Consider the following 13,394-nt stretch of genomic DNA (forward strand, 5'->3'; position numbering starts at 1 on the left):
GTCCTGTTCTGACGCTGCTCGACGAAAACGGTGTAATTTTATGAGCAAAACCGTGTAATAAATTGTTAGTTAAATTCATTATATCAAAAAATGATATTCCTGCGTTTTGAACTATTTTCTACCAAACAATTAAATTAAGAAGTTTTGATCTCGGTTAATTCGGTTTATATTAAGATAAGTATGTTGTAATTAATAAAACGACAATAATACAAGTAGTTTTAAATCAAAATATGAGTGTCCGGTTCTTTTTTCTTCGACTGTTCTCGATGCTACCCGGACATTGGGGATCGCAGAGCGTAGAGTAGCATAGTGTTGGAAAATTTCCTTTTGGAAAATGGAACTTTGGATTTGCGTCGGGTAGCGTCGCATGGCGTTCCATCGGGTGTGTTCCTCGCTTAAGCGATTTGGGGTGCACCCGGGTGCAATTGTAAAATAAAAATAATAAAATAGAACAACTCGACCGCACGATGAGCAATTTCGCCATTTTCAATCAAGTATCGTACACATCAATCCGTTCTTGTCGAGAAAAAAGCGCCCCTCGGCTTATTTTGACTGATAAAAGCTTACGAGGGGAAATTGAAGTACATGGAGATAAACAAAAGTTGAAATTTATCTCTAACGCTTTTCATGTACTACAAATCCAATAAAATATAATTATCTAAACAATACTTATAAAAAATTATTGAAAAAGTAAAGAACAAAAATTAAGAACCACAGTATAGCAAATACTAATCGATTTACTATGATGATGAGGCGTTTGCTAGCACTGGGTACTATCTTACAATTAATTAAGGTTTTCAGTTGAGGTAAAAAAGTCAATGGCACGAGCGGGATTCGAACCCACGATCTTCGACTTGATATGCCGCTGCTCTACCACTTGAGTTATCGTGACCTCGATCCACTCGGACACCAACCTCCCATTGCAACCACACCTTTTGAATTTTCCCTCCTTTTTGCCATTTCATTTGTCGCCGAGAATCAAATTGATAACACCACATTTGAAAAATGGCAAAAAGGAGGGAAAACTCATAAGGTGGGATTGAGATAGGAAGTTAATGTCCGAGTGGATCGAGGTCACGATAGCTCAAGTGGTAGAGCAGCGGCGTATCAAGCCGATGATCGTGGGTTCGAATCCCGCTCGTGCCATTGATTTTTTTATCTCAACTGAAAACCTTAATTATTTGTAAGATATTAATTGGTCAAGCGGCAACGAAACTATTGAATTTAACTGGGTACTATGTTGATTAAATCTTACTGTAGTTCAAATTGTACTTCAGTGTTTTTGAAGAGCACAACTTTTATCAGATTTTGACCTTGAATTTTCAAAATAGTTAAAAACCCATTTATGTTTTACTGATCAATTGACCGAGTTACTTCTTTCAATTAATTATTCTTTTTATATAAGGTCTTTTTTGGGATAAGAAAGTCAGGGTCTCGAGCGGGATTCGAACTCACAACTTTCGGATAAATCTGCCGCTACTCTATCATTTGAGCTATCGTGTCTTCCACCTCTCGGACACCAACTCTCCATCTCAACCTACAACCGTCGAATTTTCCCTCTTTTTGCCATTTTCAAATGTCTTGTAATCAGAATTCGATTCTCTGCGACTTATGAAGTGACCTCGGGGAGCTGTTAGTGAAGTGATACTTCTTTTACTTATTAAATTTTAATCCATTCATGTTTCAGTGGTCAATTGACCATCTTACTCCTTTCAATTAATTATCCTTTTTTATGTAAGTCTTGGTTGAGATGGAGCGTTGGTGTCCGAGAGGATCGAAGTCACGATAGCTCAAATGGTAGAGTAGCGGCGTATTTAGCCGAAGGTCGTGGGTTCGAATCCAGCTCGTGACACTGACTTTTTTTTCTCAACCAAGACCTTACATAAAATGAATAATTATTTGAAATGATAGTTGAAAACGTTTTACACTGAAATATACTGAGTTACTAAAGGTATAATATAACGTTGTTTAACAAATCAACTGTCTGAAATGGCATTATTTAGTAAATAAAGCTAAAGAACCGCAGCGGCTGACATTGTTGACTCGTGGCATAATGATTCATAGTTAATTCCTAATTAGTTGCGTTAGCTAATGATAAGCCACTCAATAATTTCCCATATTCCACACGGTATATTTCATTTTACATATCCAGCTCTAAAGGAAGACTGAAATCGAGTATTTATTTGAAAGTACCACAGCCACGCGAACGTAGCGACACAGCGTTCCAAAGACTGCTTACCGGCTTAAAGATTCAATCCCGAGGAGGAAATTGCTGAAATTCATTCATAGCCGACTTCTAAACATCATTTGGAATTTCCTTCGGTAATTACTGCGAAAATGTTGTTAGATCCTCCCCCCCCCAAAAAAAAATTAAGGGTAGTTCCCGCTGCCCTGCCCTCCAGGCGAAAGCCGATAAATCTCTTAAAGGGTTGTTGAGCAAGGGGTGAATTAATCGCAAGTCAATACAGGTATAATTTAGCATGAAAACCTCGTTAAGACCTTTCAAGCAGATTTCAGCACCCTTCACTGACTCGGATTATACAGCTAACGATTCCGACTTCTTGCAATATTTATATAATAAATGATACTTTTAATTAAGGGCCTTAATTATACGACAAAAACGGTTTACAGAATCTCACCTAATTTAATCATTTCAATGGAGCACGTTTTAATTAATCCAAAATCAGATATTTAGAAATTCAACGCCCCACGTTGCTCTACGTTCCAATAAACTTCCTATTCTACTTTGGACAGGCTTTCATAAATTCAAAATGAAGCATAAAAAAAGAAAAATTTAGTTTAACTATTAATTAGGGACCGGATTTGCATGTATTCACTTAATTTTTATGACTCGTAATCCGTTTTTGAAAATTGTATTTCATGTTCATACTATTTAATAATACTTTAATATTATCTAATATATGTTTAATAATAAATAAGAAAATTATAAACCTATATTATTTTACAAGTTTGGAGAATTTTACATAGAACTACATATTTTTAAATTCTTATTACTGCTACTATTTTTTTTTTAAATTATGTGATTGATTTCAATATATTTCACCATATATTACAAGCTTTTATTAATTGAAGTAACAGTTTATAAAAATCAACCTTATTGTTATCCATGGAGGACCTTAGTCTCTAAATCTCTCTGTTTGAGTCTGTCTGTCTGTCTGTTTCTCTTTCTCTCTATCTCTATCTCTTAGTACGTTTACATCTGAAAGTTTTTTCATGATATTTACGTCAAACAGAAATCGTGGCTAATGTAAACAGTGAAGAATATACGTCAGAGATATATTTCAATAGTAGCTATTTTTGTCGACAGTTCTATACCAATAAATGTAAACAATGGTTAGTTGGAAGTTCAACGTTGTTCGACATTTGTCACAAAATTTGGTCATTCGTCAACTTTCCTGCCATTGCAATAAGTGTCGCGTAAACGTGACTGACAAAAAAGACTGATTTAAATCTAAAATTAGATTTACAAAAATCAAATTGCAATTTTTATTTATTAGTAGTACTACCAGATGCTAAAAATCGCTAAGTTACAGCAAGTCGTTCAGTTTCGCTATTAGTTTTTCAGAATTGGTGTTTCAATTTGATAAAAAAGGACCAATTTTGCATGCAAGCTTTTCAAAATCAGCAGGTTTCTTTGTTCAAAAAGTTGAAAATTGAACTGAATCCGCAATACTGAGCTCAGATATTAATTGATTGTAGGCTCCGACTTTTTACATCTCAAAATTCACTCTCGAACCCATCTCGGATGTTTTTTCTTCCTTTTCATTTTTAAAATACTTAATTACAAACCGGAATTTTGCGTTTCGATGTCGAGATATAATCAACATTGAGTAGAACGAAAGAGATTTACAAGTACATAGGACAAAAGTGTACACAAAATCTATTTCGTATGTAAACAGGCCGTATATTTATTGCAAGGTAAGCATTTTGGGAACTATCGTGTATATAATATAAATTTCTAGTGATTTACATCAGCATGTAAACCGTCAGAGCGATTTTCTTTCTGAGACCCGATACATGTTTCTGGACAAAAGTGACAGATGGAAACGTACCTTTACTCTCTCTCTCTCTCTCTCTCTCTCTCTCTCTCTCTCTCTCTCTCTCTCTCTTTTATATTTTGCTCCATATTTGATAGAATAAACAAAAAAATTATTGAAAAAAGCAAAAGACGTATGTTGGGTTTCAGAGAATTAAACATTTCAAGACGCAAACAAAACATTTTGAGAAAAGATTTACCTTTAAAAATTTAAAAATATAAAATATTTTTAATAAGTTTGAAGATAAAATTTGTATATTTTTATTTTATCTCTTCCCCTTTTTAAGCATTTACTCCATCAGACATTCAAAACACAATTAAACTACTACTTCCGCGAAAAGCTCCATGATCTAATTACCACACAAATTTTAGAAAATTTGCCCCACAAAAGCTTATTTTACTTAACAAACGTATACAACGATGTACTCAGGACTCTATATTTTTTCAATTGCAATGGACGTTCTCATTAATTATAATATTTTATACACCAAATAAAACTGCTTGTCTTCTTAGTTAATTCAATAGACCAATTAGACTCGTTTCTAATCTTGCCAAAATTCAAGAAAAACTACTTCTCCGACGATCACTGTCTATAAATTAAAAATTCTAATATTATGCCAGATCATCAGTTTGAATTCCATCATGTCGCCTCTCCCTCGTACGAAAACAGCGTTTCTTATCTTTTTGCCTTAGAGCATGCCTTCGTTTGAGCCTTGCACTAGGGCTTTCTTTAGAAACTGAAGAACATCCTGCTTCATAGGTCCTATTTAATATTGAGATCTTATCTGACGGACCGATTTTGCCGAGTTCATCCGAAACTTAATTCTAACCTTATTCGTTAGATTGGGTGTTCCTCAGGGAAGCATATTTGGCCCATTTCTATTTTCAATATACCCTGCAGATGTTCCTACACATGTTAACATTCATTCGCTGCTCATAATGTAGATTCTTACAGGTCATTCGGATCCCTCAATTAACGTTCAGCACTTACGACAACATCAGAATGAATAAACAGTACGGTTCACAAAGCGGATAAAGACTATAAACCTGAGGAAAAGCGTACTGATAAATTTTACCTTACGTAAGGATATCTGCCCTGTAGAGCACTAATGGAACCCGATTGCCTACCAATGACTTGTGCATTATCTTGAACTTTTCATGGATAAACGACAGACTTTGAATCCCCAGGCAAGACTAATCGATGTGATAATTTATCTAAAAGACTACTTGACTCACGTTCAAAATTAGACGTTAAAAACAAACTTTTAATTTATAAGAAAAAAATAAATTCTCTCTGGCCGGTGTGGGGCTCAATCAAGGATTCCAATTTCAAACTTCTCGATTAATTCAGTTTAAAATTATAAACCCCTTCCTTCCATTTTATATGTCTAAAATTACACTATTTATAACGACTAATACACCTTGTTTGTAGACGACCACATCAAAACCGGCCATAAAAAATTTCATCACATACTGAACATCCAAAATAATCGACTAGTACTACAGTTGTCACTTCATCCAATATGATTGAAGCGAAAGTGCCAGAGACCTCACTAAATGATGATTGACGATATTTCAATGTGAAGGCGTGTTGTCACTTACGATATTGATAAGTGTAAATGTCTATTAAATGCAATAATTTTTTATTGTTATTGTAATGAAATTACTCTAAAAATATAATTTCTCTCTCACTCTCTCTCTCGCTCTCGCTCTGTCTGTCATTCTTTCTCTATTTCAATCTATTTATCTATTTATAGACCTCTGTCGTTCGTGTGAAACTTTTACTTTTTAATCACTCGCATGCAACTGTCATTCCACTTATAGCTTATTGCTTTTCGCTCTGTTTCATTATAAAGAAATTAAATTCACGGCGTTGCAGTTACGCTAACCCTTCAACGACGACATGTTGTCCGGTTCCTTTGAATCGACGTTGGGGGGGGGGGGCTTGAAATTCCTTCAACTTCTTCAATGCGAACAAATAGTTAGAACGATTAACGATATTTTAATTATAACTTCCAATTTTTTAGAATATGCAACTAATGAACAATTAAATATGCTCCTGAATCAGGATAACTGGGAGATTTTATAGCTAACTCACTAACCCTCCCTCTCTTCATCGATCTATCAGCCTATATTTATATATCTATATGTCTATGAATCTTTCTTCTCTATTTCACTTATTTTCAGGCTTTTTGGCACTTATTCCAATTGTGAAACATCTAAGCATTTTATTTTTCAATGTAGTCTGTTACATTGGACCAACATTTTCTAATGACTTATATTTCAAATTATAAATGATAATTTTATGTGTCAAATCATACTTCACAATTAATTAAGGTTTTTTAGTTGAGATAAAAAAGTCAATGGTACGAGCGGGATTCGAACCCACGGTTTTCGGCTAGATGCGCCGCTGCTCTACCACTTGAGCTATCGTGACCACAATCCACTCGGACACTAACTTCCCATCTCAACCCCACCTTTTGAATTTTGCCTTTCGAATCCCGCTCGTGCCATTGACTTTTTTATCTCAACTAAAAAACCTCAATTAATTGTAATACATTAATTGGTCAAGCACACCACGAAATTAGTGAATTTAATGCTTCACAATGTTACATTTGTACATGTACTTATAAAAAACCCGCAAATTGTTTATATTTTATTTCAGATATAAATCCATTCCCTACTAATAATTTTTGCTTCTTGCTTACAGGCTTTTTTTTTTATGAAAGTGAACAACAGGTCGTAAAACGTGGACTATTAAGTACAGTTCACGAAATTATAGGTTTGGATTTCAACTGGAATATTTCTCTTTGAATTGAACTTCGAACCCACTGGTCAATTCCATCAAATGCTGAAGTTTAATAATGGATAAAGTTTAGCCAATGAGAAGGATGGAGCGTCTACTTACGAAACTGAAAATTACACCAGTATTGTCACCAAGGCAACAAATTATAAATCCCTCTGCAATTCTTAACTGTCGTTTGTAACTTTATTCAAAATTTAAGCGAAACAAAATGTTTTGAAATATTGTGAATGAGACGAGTGAATTTGGACGCAAAAGTCAGGCTTTAACGATTGATGTAATTATAACAGAGAAAATGATTATGAAATAATAAGACAAAAATTTATAGATTTGACTAACCGGTCAATACATCAACTACCCTGCCAAAACAAATTAATTACCTTTCATCGGATACAGGGAATATCGATTCGGCTCGAGCCCTTCCTTCCCAAAAAGGTTTCTGATAGGACAGGGCCAATTCCGTGCTTGACCACCCGCCAGATCCCCCAAAATAAATGATCCTATTGCTTCTAAAATTTATCCAACATGAGATTCTATCCAGGCTGGTCAGGAAACACAACTGACAAGATCTCCAATGACAGAAAGTAAAAAATTGATTTAAAATCAAATCCCTTAGGACCTGATCGGATGTGAACGGTCCAATATTATTTTTTACATGTTACATGTATCGACCTCTCTTTTACTCACGCATAATCTGCATCGGCGTATGGCCCTGATGAAAACGCAAAAATTTTTCTTGCAAAGCTTTCGATCTATTTTACGATCAACATCAGGGAAAAAATCTTAAATTTGCTTACAAATTGACCTTATTAACATTTCAATAGACGATTTCAAATTTCTTTGAAGAACAACTGCAATGTAGGGTTCAAAGTAATTTGAAATCGTCTATTAAAAATTTAATTAGGTCAATTGTAGACACGACTTTAAAATAGGTCGAATTGTCGGTGGTGATTGAATACTGATTGAATTTGCTTTTCATCAAGACCAGACCTGATCAAGCAAGCAATTTTATATTGAATAAATGATAAAATTTATAGAAGAATAAATTTTCATTTATATTGAAGCAGTTCAATTGTGAATAATAGAAAAAATTTGTTGTTACACAAAACCACTGTTGAAATGGCTGTCACGCGTCTAGGAGTAAGAAGCGCGAAATAACATATTTCTGCTAGATGGGATGACAGTGAATCGTATATCACTTTTCCTCCGGCGCCCTTTCCTCCTTCTTCGGTTTTTTTCTCTTTTTCCTTTTAGTGACACCATCTCTGAGCGTTTATGGGGCGAAATAGATTAACAGATCGAACCGGAATTCTTGCGCCGTCTCGCCCTATCCGCCTTGCACCTGACAAAAAGAAACATTTCTAGGTGAATTTTTTTTTTTTGCTAAAAAAAATCCAATTGACTTCGTGGTCCGATTGACCAAATAACTTCTTTCAATTAATTAATCTTTGGGTAAGGTATTGGTCGAGATAAAAAAAGTCAGTGTCACGAGCGGGATTCGAAAAAATTTGATTTTTATATCAACCAATAACTTACATAAACATTAATTAATTGAAATATGTTATTTGATCAATCGGACCACGAAATCTAATGGATTGAATAAGATAAATTAAGTATAACTTCACTAATGCTTTCCGTAGCCATCTCATTTGTCGACGAGAATCAAATAGATTAAACGACATTGAAAAAATGGCAAAAAGGAGGGGAAATTCAAAAGGTTGTGTTGAAGTGGGGAGATGGTGTCCGAGTGGATCGAAGTCACGATAGCTCAAGTGGTAGATTAACGGCGTATTTAGCCGAAGGTCGTGGGTTCGAATTCCGTTCGTGGCGCTGACTTTTTTTATCTCTACCAAGACTTTAAATAAAAAGAATAATAAATATTATATTCATCTCAACCGAGTCCTTACATAAAAAGAATAATTAATTGAAAGAAGTAATTTGGTCAACAGTAAAACATAAGGGATTTAATTAATAAATATTCTGTAATAATTTGACTAAGATAAAATAACAGAACTTAACCTGTTTAATAAATATTTTGCAACTTACCCAGAACAAAAACAGAAACAATTGTGTTTAATTAAAAAAAGTAATTAAATTTACACCTTCCTTGTTCTATTATGAGATAATTATTTGAAAATCAACATGATTTAATACAGTGAAGTAATGAATATATATTTGTTGTTTCAAGCCCAACCAAGACCTTACATAAAGATTAATTAGTTAATAACAAAGAATTAATGTAGCCTTAGTTCAACAATAAAACCAAAAATAGTAAATTGTACAATGGAATCAGGAAGATAAGAGTGATAACCGAAAAGGAAAATACTTCTCCTGTGGAAAATAGTGTAAAAAAAGAAACCTACTTTCATAGCAAATTTTTAATTGCAAAAGAATATTTAAGAAGTTGGACTGGAAAGATAAGAAATGTTTCACTTATGGTTCACGGACGATTTAATGCTCTTTGTACCTCTTAAGTATAAGGATAAAACAGGTCCCATAAGACCTGAGTAGATCTGCTGTGCTCCTCTATTTTTCTAACTAACTGGCCACCTTCAGGTTGTTAATCAATCTCCATAGACTAGACGGTGGCTCCTTAGTGTAGGATCAACCAATAAAAAAAGACAAGTAAATTGAAATGACAGTGAACCAGAAAAGCTACAATCCGTAAGCATATTTACGGAGAAAAATTCCGCAAGTCAGAAAAAATAAGTGAAAACGAAATGAAAAAAAAGGGGGAGAAAATTAGTTCACAAGTTTCTACGTTCAATATAGAAAAGTGGGTTAAATTGGAAAAGGTATTAAATTTTGTACTATGTAATGTGAAAAGAATATTAGGAATGAAATAACGAACATCGTAACATAAGAAATTTATTTCTTATTATTTAATCACTATTAATAGTTTAAGCTATAGTAGGAAGTAAAGATCTAGACAATTTACATAGCCATAAAGGAGTATGTTTTATACAATAGAGATAGACCATGGTAAAGATGAGGAATTTCATCTTAATTTAATCTTAAGACAAAAGAAATAAGAGCACGATGTGAATTATGTCTACATAATACTTAGTCCTCTTACCTTTCGGAAATATTTTTCGAACTTACACTGCATGAGTAGTGCCCTGATTTGTTCGAAAAGTCAAAGGTGTATCGCAAGTTAGCATCCTAGGCCACGTACTGTACTGGTATACAGGTGATCTTTCAGAAATGTGAAACATAATCATCGCAACATTTACAGATGACACATCGTTCCTCTAAGGGGAAAAAGGTATTAATGCATTCAGGAACCAACTGCAAAAGGCAATCAGCAGCATCCATGACTGAAATTATACGTAGAAGATCAAAATAAATGGCCAGAAAACCGTACAAATAATTCCACAAATATAAAATTAGGAGACAAACTAACCGTCTAAAGTACCCTCCGACAATTATTTAAAAGTTTAGGCTTGATGGTGGATTAAAAATTTTAAATTTTTTTTGGACAGTACGCATTGAAAAAATGAAAAACTATACTTCAAACAGCGTCAACTTTATTAATTGCTATGTCGGAATTTTCAACTATAAATACAAACTTTTTATCTCAACTAAAAATCTTAATTATTTGTAATGTATTAATTGGTCAAGCGGACTACGAAATTAGTGAATTTAATGAATTAAAATGAATTCACTAAAGCTCTCCGTGGCCATTTCATTTGTCGCCGAGAATCCAACCCGATTACACGACATTTGAAAAATGGCAAAAAGGAGGGAATATTCAAAAGGTGGGGTTGAGATGGGAAGTTACACTAACCCTAGTGTATCGAGGTCACGATAGCTCAAGTGGTAGAGCATCGGCGTATATAGCCGAAGATCGTGGGTTCGAATCCCGCTCGTGCCATTAACTTTTTTATCTCAACTAAAAACCTTAATTAATTGTAATGTATTAATTGGTCAAGCGGGCCACGAAATTAGTGAATATAAATACAAAGAACATATATACAAAATGTAAGAGGTTTATGTGTCGAAAAAGGGCTGAGGTCATCGCCGGCTCTTTGCGTGTTTTTTTGTGTTTCAACCGTATTTTTTTAAACATGTGAGCGTTACTGAGCCTAGGCTGTTTTATGTATACTACGTCAATATCCTAAATACTAGACTCTTGTTTGTACTTCTGGCTGTCAACTACAGAATAGGAACAAAGTATACAAAACATATAAATAAATATATATACATCACAATCGAATAAGAACATAGAAGTCTCTTCACTTTCACTGGCTTCCAGAAACTGAAGCTTGCAACACCTAGTGACATGCGATACCAGATAATATGCCATACTATTCAAGTATGGACAGAAATTATTCGATACAAACGAGTACTTACTCATTTGAGTGGTTTTTGTTTATTCATAAATGGTCAACTTACTATTGTGGACTTTGGTTAAAATTCACTAATGCGTTAAAATAATCAAGAAATTGCATTTTTTTTCATTGTTAAGTATTTTTTCATACAGTGGGTATGTGATGAAGAGCTAGGAAAAGCAGCGAACACATTTCGACATAATGATAGTTCAATTTTATCATTATCGAGTTTTGAGATAATTGACCTACGAGTCAAATGGTTGAAAAGCTAAGACGTATTCCCAGAGTTTACAAGATGCCGACGATTCAATTTTCTTAGTAAAATAACCTCATGCCTTACATTTGGGAGGAGCATGATTTGGTATTTATCTACGAGAAGGAACATTTTGGGGACTCGAAGGCAAAAGCATTTTATAAGAAATTACTGAAATTGAAAGTGCGTGGTGCGTCGCGGGAAAGAATTATGAGTTACCAGAATTATCAGCAGAGTTAGCAACCACCAATTCGAAATCTCGATTAACTTTGTTGACACATGCCGCTAGTTGGCGCCCTAACAGTAACTAGTCAACTCCCAGTTTGATGAAAGGTAATTTACGAACGGAAAATAACAATTCAATATTACCTGAACACTCGATGAAAAATCTATTTGAGTATTTTTACCAATACTATATAAAGTACTCGATACATACGAATGACAATATTCGATACCAAAAGTACTCGGTATCGAAAAAAATACTCGATACTTTACTCATATAGATTGGTATCGCACGTCACTAGTTCTACCAACGTATACTTAAGGCTCCAACCACTTGGTGTAATAGGCTTCATGAAGTTGTCTTAAATTTATCATAAAATCATACAAAGACGCCGGTAAACATTGCCTTGTTAAACGAGGCTATTTAATACAAACAAAAACCAAATAGCTGTTCCAAGATAAAGGAAATGGACTCTGAAAGAATGTAAATAATAGAATCTATTCATAACAAAATACATTACAAAAAATAACAAACTAATTTCGTACAGTGCGCTAAAAGAATTGATTGTGTGATATGATAATTGTTCCAGACTTATTTGGATATGATATTGAACGGAGGGAATAAGAAACTGTTCGTGGATAAAAAATGGTCATGGAAAAATCAAACCAGCATATTTACCCAGATTTGATCATAATTAAGGTCTGTATGATTTCTGTTTAGTCGAGTTTTTTTCTAAGCGTACCACGAAAAATGGTAAACAACCGAAACGCGCCTGACATGAAAAAGCGAGGAAAAATAGATCAAAATGATCGAAAACTACCAAAGTATCAGTCATCACATAACGGAATTTTGCCTTTTTTTGTGTCACAGCAAAATATTGTCGCCCGTGCATAAAGGCAAAACGACAATCAGGGCTCAATATAGCAATTTTTCGGAAACGGAAGCACCCTAGATTTTTTATTTAAGAGACTTTCCCAGGTGTCGAACATTCCCCTTTCTGAAATACGAATAGAATATAAATGACTCTTAGGGAGCAGGTGAGGTTACACACCCTTGAATGCCAACTTGATCTAAACCTTGTATCGATAGATAAGGTCTATTAAATTATAGAACCGTACTACTCGGCATGAACGAACTCTCCCTGTATAAATCATAACTCAATTTAAAAAAACAGGGTAAAACATTAGCAGCTTGATGTCCTCCAATCAATCTAGTCTTCTGTCTCGAAATTTCTATGAGATGGGTTTCTACACTGTCTCATTTATAGCACGAATTGTTGTTCCGTATGTATAATTAATGCTAAATTGATTGAATTTAAACCTACAGTAGAAGCAATTTTAGTTCAATTTAATGATTGGACACTCAAAGCTGATTAGTAGTGGAATTATCATAAAATAAAAATATCTAATTATTAATTTTTAATCATTCATTTAAAAATAACCGTTATCACAGCGTACTTTATTTTATAGATTCAAAAAGAGGGAAAATTCAAAAGGTGGGGTTGAGATGGGAAGTTGGTGTCCTAGTGGATCGAAGTCACGATAGCTCAGGTTGTAGAGTAGCGGCGTATCAAGTCGAAGGCCGTGGTTTCGAATCCCGCTCGTCACATTGACTTTCTTATCTCAACTAAAAACTTTAATTAATTGAAATTTATTTTGTAGGTTTCCGTAAGATTTGGAAATCATGAATTTTTTGATATCTTATCAGATATTAATGAAAAAAATCTT

General features: G+C 34.1%; 1 protein-coding gene and 1 non-coding gene across 3 annotated transcripts in view; both read left to right on the top strand.

Moving 5' to 3' along the window:
- The window catches only part of LOC106663729 (slit homolog 3 protein), a 640,390-nt gene that overhangs the window by 535,007 nt on the left and 91,989 nt on the right, over positions 1-13,394 (top strand). The window lies entirely within an intron of this gene.
- Positions 10,662-10,734, top strand: Trnay-aua. Its single transcript has one exon. It is a non-coding gene; the product is annotated as a tRNA-Tyr (tRNA).

Source organism: Cimex lectularius, unplaced genomic scaffold (genome assembly GCF_000648675.2).
Source record: "Cimex lectularius strain Harlan isolate CLEC.00 unplaced genomic scaffold, Clec_2.1 scaffold116, whole genome shotgun sequence".
In the NCBI taxonomy this organism is placed as follows: domain Eukaryota; kingdom Metazoa; phylum Arthropoda; class Insecta; order Hemiptera; family Cimicidae; genus Cimex; species Cimex lectularius.